The sequence below is a fragment of the Tachypleus tridentatus genome, chromosome 7 (assembly GCF_004210375.1).
Source record: "Tachypleus tridentatus isolate NWPU-2018 chromosome 7, ASM421037v1, whole genome shotgun sequence".
In the NCBI taxonomy this organism is placed as follows: domain Eukaryota; kingdom Metazoa; phylum Arthropoda; class Merostomata; order Xiphosura; family Limulidae; genus Tachypleus; species Tachypleus tridentatus.
Window position 1 is genome coordinate 56,146,614 of NC_134831.1, and position 10,063 is coordinate 56,156,676.

A 10,063-nucleotide genomic window follows, 5' to 3' on the forward strand; every position below is an offset into this window, starting at 1 on the left:
TACCTGTAGAAAAGTCAGGGAAAGTGTCGAGCCCACACGTACTTGGAATCGTTGGTTAATTAAAAAGTTTTGGACAACGTGAGTAAATGACCACACAACGCACATGAATGGAGGTCTTGCAAGTGCCGTATCTCCACGAGGTATCGCATGCCTTCTTAAGGTCAAAGAACACATAAACATGATGTTCTCTTTTGAGGATGGCCTTCCTTATAGATGTTTGAAGTCGAATTAGGTGGATTACAGTGGAATGCTGCCGTTGGAACCCGCACTGATTGGGTAAGAGGAGGTTAACTTGATTTGAGGAGCCAAGCAGGACGAGCATTAACCATCCTCTCTAAGGCCTTACAGAGAGAGCTCGTCAATGCATTTGGATGATAGTTGGAAGGAATCTTGGGATTCTGCGTAGGCTCAAAGAAAATGAAGACAATAGCTCAGGACAAAGCATCAGGAAAACATTATCCTGCCAAATATGAATAAAACAACTAGAATAATAGCAAGAGAGATAGGAGAGATATGGTGCAACGTCTCTCAGTGAACATCATGAGTTCCAACCATGCTCTGTCAGACTTGTGAAGAGCAAGTTTGAGCTACTTCAGTGTAAACAGGCGATTATAGTCGTAGACACGATCGGCCCGATAGGAAAGAGGTGATCACTCTGCCCAACTCTTTATGGCCAAAAAGGCAGGAAAAGTTGCTGATGCCTCGAGCATCACCGATACTTTTGGCCAGCGTTTTTCTCCTCCATCTAGCAACTTCCAGGCCATTGAAGAGCCCAATGATCTTCCGAATCTTGTTCTATATGATTTAGAACTGGTAGTAGAAGAGATGATAACTGTGAACATAATTCAAGATTACTTCTGGGTTTGACGTCATATTTGCCGAGCATGAACACGGGCCTACTGAAAAGCATTTTAGAGTCTCCCATGCCTTTTGGCAGGCAAGAATCCACCACGGACGAGGATACCATAGAAAACGTGTCAAGGTTTTAGGAATATACAAGCAGCTACCTTGACAATACAGTCAATCATTGCTACCATACAGTTGTCTATCGATGATATACAGACAACGACAAGAAAAAGTTTCGAAAGAGGAGTAAAAGAAGGCCATTTGGCATGTTCCAACTTCCGCCAAAGCACGCGCATCGGTTGTTATCGATCACGGCCAGTCTCACTCAGAATGATATAAAAATCATCACTACCTCTTGGGTCACTGTGACTCCCTCAAGAAAAGTAAGATAAAAGTGAAGAGCAGATAAAGAGATCAACAGCAGTAAAAGGCTTAAAAGATGCATGAAAACAAGTATAAGAAGAGAGACAGTTTGTGATCCAAAAGCATACACTCTACAGATCGACCCTTTCCATCAATATCAGCACCACCCCAGAGAATATTATGTCCATTATAGATCCCCCAAGCTTAAAAAGGGATATAGTAACTGCTCAGTGAGAGTACAAGGCCTAACTGACCTTAAGGAGACAGGTAGATAGACAAATAGTGATGGTACAAGTGTGTTTATCGTAGATTATAGAAAGATCGATAAGACTATCACGTCTCGATTGGTCTAGAGAAATCTCAAATCCTGTGACTGTCAAGATTTCAAGCATAACAAAATGTGACTCGATTTTAATGAAAATGATTCACTTATGTAAAATTACCTATGATGTTTTGTATTAATCTATAAGCGACTGAGAAAAATGGATATCACTTCCGAACTTAGCGTACGTGAATTATTTTAGAAGAGATAAAAATTACAAGATAAAAAAGCGTTAAGGGCCATATTTCTTATTAACTTCTAAATAAATGCCATAGTAAAACACAATAAAATATCTTAATAGGCAGGCAGAAAACGAGCACCATTGTTTTGACTTACATGTAAATATGAATCTTCTGAAAAATAGTAATGGATTCATATCAGCTTAGTAAATTTAAATATATTCTCGTTGATTTCATTTGCTCATTTAATGTTAATACAATAAACTTGATCTAGTGAAATACTTTGATAGTTGATAAACTTTATGTAATAACGAACTGACTGATACAGCTTAATATCTGCAGAAGTATATATTCTCAGGATAAAAACTTAATTCAATTTTTTCACATTTTAAACGAAGATATATAAATAATTAGCGAAATATACTCTTATGCCATGAAATGCTCAAGAAGTTGTTAATCCAGTAAGAACAAGATAAAACTTGCATGACATTCAGATGAGCAGGAAATTATTAATGTAATAAGAAGAAATTGTATTTTATTGGTAATTTAGATGACACAGAAGTTGTTAACCCGATAAGAACAACGTGTGTATTGTCAGGCATTTAGATAATGATGAAAGTGTTAGTTTAATAAAAACAGTATGTATTTTGTTGGACATTTAGATGACCAAGAATATAGTAGTCCAATTAACATGACCGAGAAGTTTGGTTTACTTTGTTTTGAATTTCGCGCAAAGCTACACGAGAGGTATCTGCGCCAGCCGTCCTTAATTTAGCAGCGTAAGACTAGAGGGAAAACAGCTAGTCATCACCACCCACCGCCAACTCTTGGGCTACTCTTTTACCATCGAATAGTGAGATTGACCGTCACATTATAATGCCCCCGCGGCTGAAAGAGCGAGCATTTAGCTGATGAAGAAATTTACCCATTAAGAACAATGTGTTTTACAGAACGTTTAGATGACCACAAAGTTATTAACCCAATAAGAGTAACGTGTATTTTGTGGAACATTTTGATGACGAAGAAATTGCTAATCCAATAAAAACAAGTTAGGTGTTGCAGGACGTCTAGATGACCAACAACATTTTAACCCAATAAGAACAGTACATGTTTTATAGGACATTTAGACGGCCAGAAAGTTGTTAGTCCAATAATAACAGATTGTGTTTTGCAGGGCATTTAGCTGTCCAAGAAGTTGTTAACAGTAAGAACAGGTGACCAAGAAATTATTAACAGAAAAATAAAAGGATTTCTTCTATAAGATAATTTATATTACCTAAACATTGTTAACTAAATAAGAAAAAAAAAGGTTGTTTTATGAGACAAAACTGTGAGAAAAGAGATCAAATCCAAAGATAATGAAGGGAATCTGTGAGTGATAATATGGGTCAGATCTGAAAGTTGAGCCACTTACGTCACTCTCTAGGGCGTTTAAGCGAACGAGCCAGGTTTGATGACAATCGGTCAGCAGTTTGACGGTTATAAGTGGGCACACACACAAACATTGCCAAATAAAGTGTTAGATGTTAAAATATAAAAAAAAGGATAACATTCTGCAATAAACTTTATTTTAAAATATAGACAAACACAACACAACAATTTTTAAGAAAATTAAAAATGATGATATGTTTTGGTTAACCAAAGAAGGTCGAAACGTTCTTCTCTACTTCATTCTAAAAGAAGTAATAAAAGTTTTAATACTCATACCAGCCGTTTGGAAACACATTTTTACTTCAAATGATGGCCCGATAGTGGCGGCGCCAGAATATTTTCGTTGGGAGGGGGGGGGCTGAGGTAAACTGTGGAGGGGCTTTCCAAAATGCCATCAATATGAAGTATAGATGGTAAATTATAATAATGTAAGTACCAAGATACATTTCAGAAAGGTGTGTTATTTTGAACTGCGTTTTCAATGCAGTTTTCATTGAAAACTCATACTCTGATTAATAATTCATCATTAGAAATTAGAAATAATCTGTTTATGAAAATATACGTATATGTAAAAGAGGAAGCTCACCTAAATTCCACCCAAGGTAATACATAATAATAAAGAAAATCAAGATTACCTTAGATTAAACATTTAATATACCATTAAGAGTAAAGCTACGAATGAAAAGAAATATAACATAAAGACATAGTTTACATAGCAGAAACGAATTATCTCATGTGAAGTCAATACACTGAGGAAAAGTAAAGTCACTATCAGGCTAACTATCTTAATATAATATAAAAGTGAAGAAAGAAGAGAATCCATTACAGTAAATGAGTTTAATAACAGATAATATATTGAAAGTTTGTGTGGTAAGTGCAAATTAAAGAATCGTTTGTTAAATAAAGATGAAGGATTGGCTGGAGTTAGTGCTGAATTTTGAAGGGAAATATTGTGTTCATATGCGCAGTATTCATGTCTTCTCAGTGAATTACAGTGAGTGAAACCCTTCTTTTATAAAAACCTACTTTTCACTCATGATGAAAGCGGAAGAAACACACAAAATATTCAATTTTAATTAAATTATTTCCTTAATTTTTGTTTTTTATTTTCGCACCGAAAGCACGAAAACTTTATTTGATAGAAAAATATACTTACCTTTTATCAAATTTTATACACTTATAGATCGTTACAACCCACAATTAGATATCAAATGTCGTGTAAGCCATTTGTATAAAATTATTCAACGAAAACTGCTCATATTTGATCAGAATGTTTGCGTATGTCTATGGAAAAATGTCTGATATTTTAACTACAACTTCATCTAAGAGTAAAAGTTGAACGTTTTAATGTGTTTTTTTTTGTCATTCAAATTAAAATATGTTGTTTTAGAGCAGCAAAACTACAGAGTGAAAGCACTTTCAGATGCGTAAATACTTGTTAGGCCAAGCAAATTAAATTAGCAGTTTTTAGTCAAATTTTTGAAAGAATCATACAGTTGGATGGTTATTCATTGGCAACCTATAAGCATAAATTTGCTATATTTTATGTAAGTCTCCTAATTAAAGAGTGTGAGTGTCACGTGATATTAGCTTGAGCAATTAGCATAAATAAAAATGCTAGATACAGCTATACCGTGTGCATGCAGGTGAGACAAGAAACTGTTAATCTAGATTTCATGACGTAACTCTATAAAGTTATTAACGCTGTTTTGGAGATGGAAAGCACTACTATATATTTTAAAGAATCTGGTTGGTTCTGTAAAGTAAAGGTCTGTTCTGAATAACAGCATTGCTAATGGGGATTACTATTGACTGTCACTTTATTACTTGCTATAGTTTGTTGGTGTGTATTGACAAAAAGTCACGTTAACTAATGAAAAACATCTTAGTTGTGAAAAAAGGTGTGGCAAAAAAATGATTGAGTGTGCGACTTAAGGAAATGAAGTCAAAGTTAGCGACCAAACTGGTAGCCACATTTGTAGTATTCTTAAGAATTTCACAACAAATATTTATTCACTATTTAGCTTTGAGCTGCATATTTGTTTTATCCACTATCATGCCCCAATTTGAAAACAAAGCGGCTTGACTAATGAATGAACATTTATTGTAAACGTTTTATCAGTGTTTTAAGTGTAACTGCTAGTTTGGCCGCTAGTTTTGGTTTTATTCCCTTCAGACGCATGCTCGATCGTTTTTTAGCTACATCTTTTTCCATAACTAAGGTATTTTTAATTAGATTGATATTATGCAAATACTAGTACATATTTTTGGAAAATGTTATAAACGTTTCTTTTCGAGCTTTAGAAACGCTGCAAAAGAGTTTTTGCATAATCTTTCATTATTTTGAGCCGATAAACTAGATATCAAAGTAGTTAGTGAGCAGCATTCCTCGTCAACTCTGGGATTTCTTGTCTGATCGAGTAGTGAAATTTGATGATCACTATTGTAGCGTACATACATGTATATATACCCAAGGTTCCAAGGTGCAAACCATGAACCCTCAAACTCTAATTTTGAGTATGTTATTCTCTGGTCCATGTTAGGCTGATATCGTTAGTTTTGAATCTATTTAAAACTATTTTGGATTAGAAAGAGTGTTAGAGTGTTGTAAGTACAGGGACCAACAGTAAATATGTGTCTAAATCTTCATTCTTGTTGTTCTGAATGGAAGTCAGGTTTTGCATACATTTATTTTAATGTATTTTTGACTTCGGATATTTGAAGTCTTTCAGAAATTTGTGTGATTCTTTGATTCAACATTCAATCCTTTTGAAAATATTATCGTAAGATGTATTGAATTTAAAATGTAATTTGTTTTATCAACTTAAACGTTGCTATTGCCTGGACATGGAAATGGTGAGTGTGTGTATGGTTCAGGAAATAAAAAAATATAAGCGGTGGAAAAGGTGATACTTTTACATTTACAAGTATATTTCAATACAGAAATCAAGAGATATGTATTTAAATTAACCTTGAGTGCGCGTAAATACACCCATGTTAATGTGCACTTTTCACGAACTGACTCAGACTACAGGCCTTAACATACTTCTCCACCTCATGAAGATTCGTAGTGATCCATCGAAACAACCGAGTTTTTCTGTTCGAATATATAAATACAGGAATTTCGGATTTTTCAAATTTTCCAAGATTCAGCGTTTAAAGGAAGTCTATACCCCATCCTTCCAACTTTACACACTCGGAAGATCCTCCTTTCGCCATTCGGCACCTTCACATTCTTAAGTCAAAATATCCTCTTACACTGATGCACTTCTTAGATTATTGTTAACAAGAATATACTTTAACAAAAAGAAATATTTAGAAAACTGATCAGTCTGGTCGAATAATTTAATAGCTTCAGAAAAGACTTGTGGATGGCATAACAAGGGCAAAAAAAGATTTAAAAAATTAAAAACGTTTGTTATAGTTTTAAGTCTTAATTTTACATGGTTTCCAATGTAACGTGACACGAATCCTAAGTCACAAACACCTACAAATACGAAGAAGAAACCAACGCACACCTCCACATTGTGAGAGAAAATGGAACAAGAGAACCAGTTTATTATCTTGATATCAACACGTAGGCAAGATTTTTGGAAGCCTCTTCCATGTAAGGTCGTGATGTGCTGACATCACAAAACAATGTATAGAATAAACGATTCGTAGTCTGCTGGTCTCTACTTTCTATATCGCAGGAAGACAGTGTTAAAATGTACAGTAAACTCTAAAATTTTGTCATGCGCAAATGAGAAACTAAATTTATACACATGAAGATGTTATTCATACGGGAAATGTAAGGTCATTTATACACATAGAAATACTACACACACAGGGTAAATTTCAGATCAGAAGTAGAACAAACATGAAAAACCAAACAAATTGTAATTAAAATAGTCTACGCTATATATATATATATATAAATTCATAGGAAACTATTCAGTTATGTTTATATTTTCCTTTAACAATTATTTTATCTGTCAAATAAATTGCAACAGACAAGTGCTATATGAATGGTTCATTTATTTTTTATTCAATGACCCACATTCTCAGTCTATAAGTATCTTTATAACTAATCAGGATATATTTATTATGACAAATCTGTTATTTGCACATCCACCACTGTAGTCCAACAGCTTGAGCATAATCAAAACATGGGCAAATAAAATTTTCAAATTGTTTTAAGATAATTATTTGTTCGTAGAAAAGAACGTCAAATCCTATTTCAGTACTGCGACTTTTACCCTAACTTATAATATCATAAAAATAAATACCTGAATTACCTGTAATGCTAGCAAAACCATATAGTTGTAGTACCAGAGAAATCTTATACTCGTATTACCAGAAAATAACATACCTGTTTTCAAATAAACCACGTAGTTGTAGTACCAAAAAAATCTTATACTCGTATTAACAGAAAATAACATGCGTGTAATTCAAATAAACCACAGAGCTGTAGCACCAGAGAAATCTTATATTCGTATTACCAAAAAATAACATGCGTGTAATTCAAATAAACCACGTGGTTATAGTAACAGAGAAATCAAGAATTTTCAATAGAACTGGTACAATTGTCCACGCGTATTTTGTTTAATATCGTACTACAAAGTAGTTGAATAAATGATGACTTATGAACACTCTTGGTTAGTTTCTATAGAACAACTGTACTCATTTTTATACATTAAAAGTTGGATATTCAGTAAACTTGTTTTATATTGGTTGTTGACTTATTTGAATGACATCACCTATAAACATTTTTATATTCAGATTTAAACCATCTTAGCTACATGAGCGTAAGTTTTCATTCACGTTTAATTAAAAATTCTTTAAATTGTTGATTTATTGTCATGATCTGCCCCCCCAGTGGCTCAGCGGTATGTCTGCGGACTTATAACGCTAAAAACCGGTTTTCGATACCCGTGGTGGGCAGAGCACAGATAGCCCATTGTGTAGCTTTGTGCTTAGCTCAAAAACAACAACAGTTGTCATGAACTAAGCCTTGGTATTGTTGCAAAATTTCTTTATGGGTCAACAATAACCTTGAATAAGTTTTTCAGATTAAACATACTAAAAGCGTGATGGCTGATTAATACGATCAAACAAAAGTAATATCAGTACAACACAGGTTTTATAGCTACAATTAAGTACAGTTGTTTACAGTTTAAATTAACACGACAGCAATTTTCAAAGTATGGTTCGCTAGCTGTTACGAAATACAAGTCACTTACGCACAACGAGGCCAAATTAGCGAAAAGGCCCGAACCCCAGTAAAGCAAAAGCGTGTAGGGAAGGACTGGTTGGTGGATGAAAACGTTCGAAAGCCATTGCTTCACAAACTCACTACTATAATTTTTAGTCACTAAAGCTTTTTCATCAAAATGCTTAAACTACAGAAGTAGACATGGCCAGAACTGATCATGGCGGTTCGACAGTTAGAAGTACAAAAGAAAAATCTTTCTTATGAGAAAGCTGACGCGTGAGAAAGTTTTGCAGAATCTGACTAAACTGGTCCGGCGGTGTTTTGATCAATATCGTGATATTTCTTGACGTGTTATAATATTTTTTTTATAAGTCTCTTTAAATGCAGCATATAAAAATTAAAGTTTAAAAATGTAATCAAATGACAAATGAATGAACTTGAAAATAAAAAACAATCCGAAAATTCTTGTTCGAAGAATAACAAAACTTCCAAGGTAAAAACAAACCAAATTACTTGAACATGAATGTGTATTTTTATGTTAACAAAAATTAGTTCAATTTTCACTCAAATACAATTTACCGAATACCATTCTTTATTAAGAACAGGGACGCAGTTTATATCACTCAGAAGAAATATAGGACCCGGTATGGCTAGGCGGATTAAGGCGTTCGACTCGTAATCTGAGGGTCGCGGGTTTGAATCCCCGTCGCACCAAACATGCTCGCCCTTTCAACTGTGGGGACATTATGATGTGACGCTTAATCCCACTATTCGTTGGTAAAAGAGTAGCCCAAGAGTTGGCGGTGGGTGGTGATAACTAGCTGCCTTCCCTCTAGCCTTATATTGCTAAATTAGGCACGGCTAGCGCAAATAGCCCTAGTTTGGTTTTTCGCGAAATTAAAAAACAAACAATTTTTAAATAAAGAGGGGAACCTTACTTTTAACTCAAAGCTACACATCGGACCACCTGTACTTTATTTACCGCAGAGAATCGAACGCTGCGTTCTCACGTTATAAGTCCGTACAAGTACCGCTGGACTACTGGGGATTTTCAAAATCTGACTGAACATGTTTTCATATTAACTATGCATTTGGCAAATTTTATCTATTCAATTAACTAATTCATTTATTGTATTTATATGTTAGTGTTTATACTCCTGCGACCTCTTCAATATTTTGAGGTACAATAACTAAAGCCTGTTAACATAAGCAAGTTTTATACAAAAGCATTCATGTTTACTTAATTAGTTTCGTTTTATAAATCCTACCGAAAAAAATATTTCTTTTTGTTTTTTTCGGATTTTGGTCAAGCATAACCAGGTGGTTAAGGCACTCGACTCGTAATCCGCGAGTTTGAATCCCTGTCATACCAAACATGTTCGCTCTTTCAGCCGTTAGGGCGTTATAATATTACGGTCAATTTCACTATTCATTGGTAAAAGAGTAGCCCAAGAGTTGGCAGTGGGTGGTGATAACTAGCTGCCTTTTCTCTAGTCCTGCACTGCTAAATTAAGGGCGGTTAGCACAGATAGCTCTCATGTAGCTTTGCTCGAAATTCAAAAAAGAAACAAACTTTCGGGTATTTACACACACTCGTGATATATATTTAGGTAAAGGTAATTTTAAGAAATATATTATATAACTTAAGGATAACATATTTCTTACTCATATAACTGAAATTAGTGTGACTGGAATAATTATATTAAACGTTTTATATCAGAGGTTTCC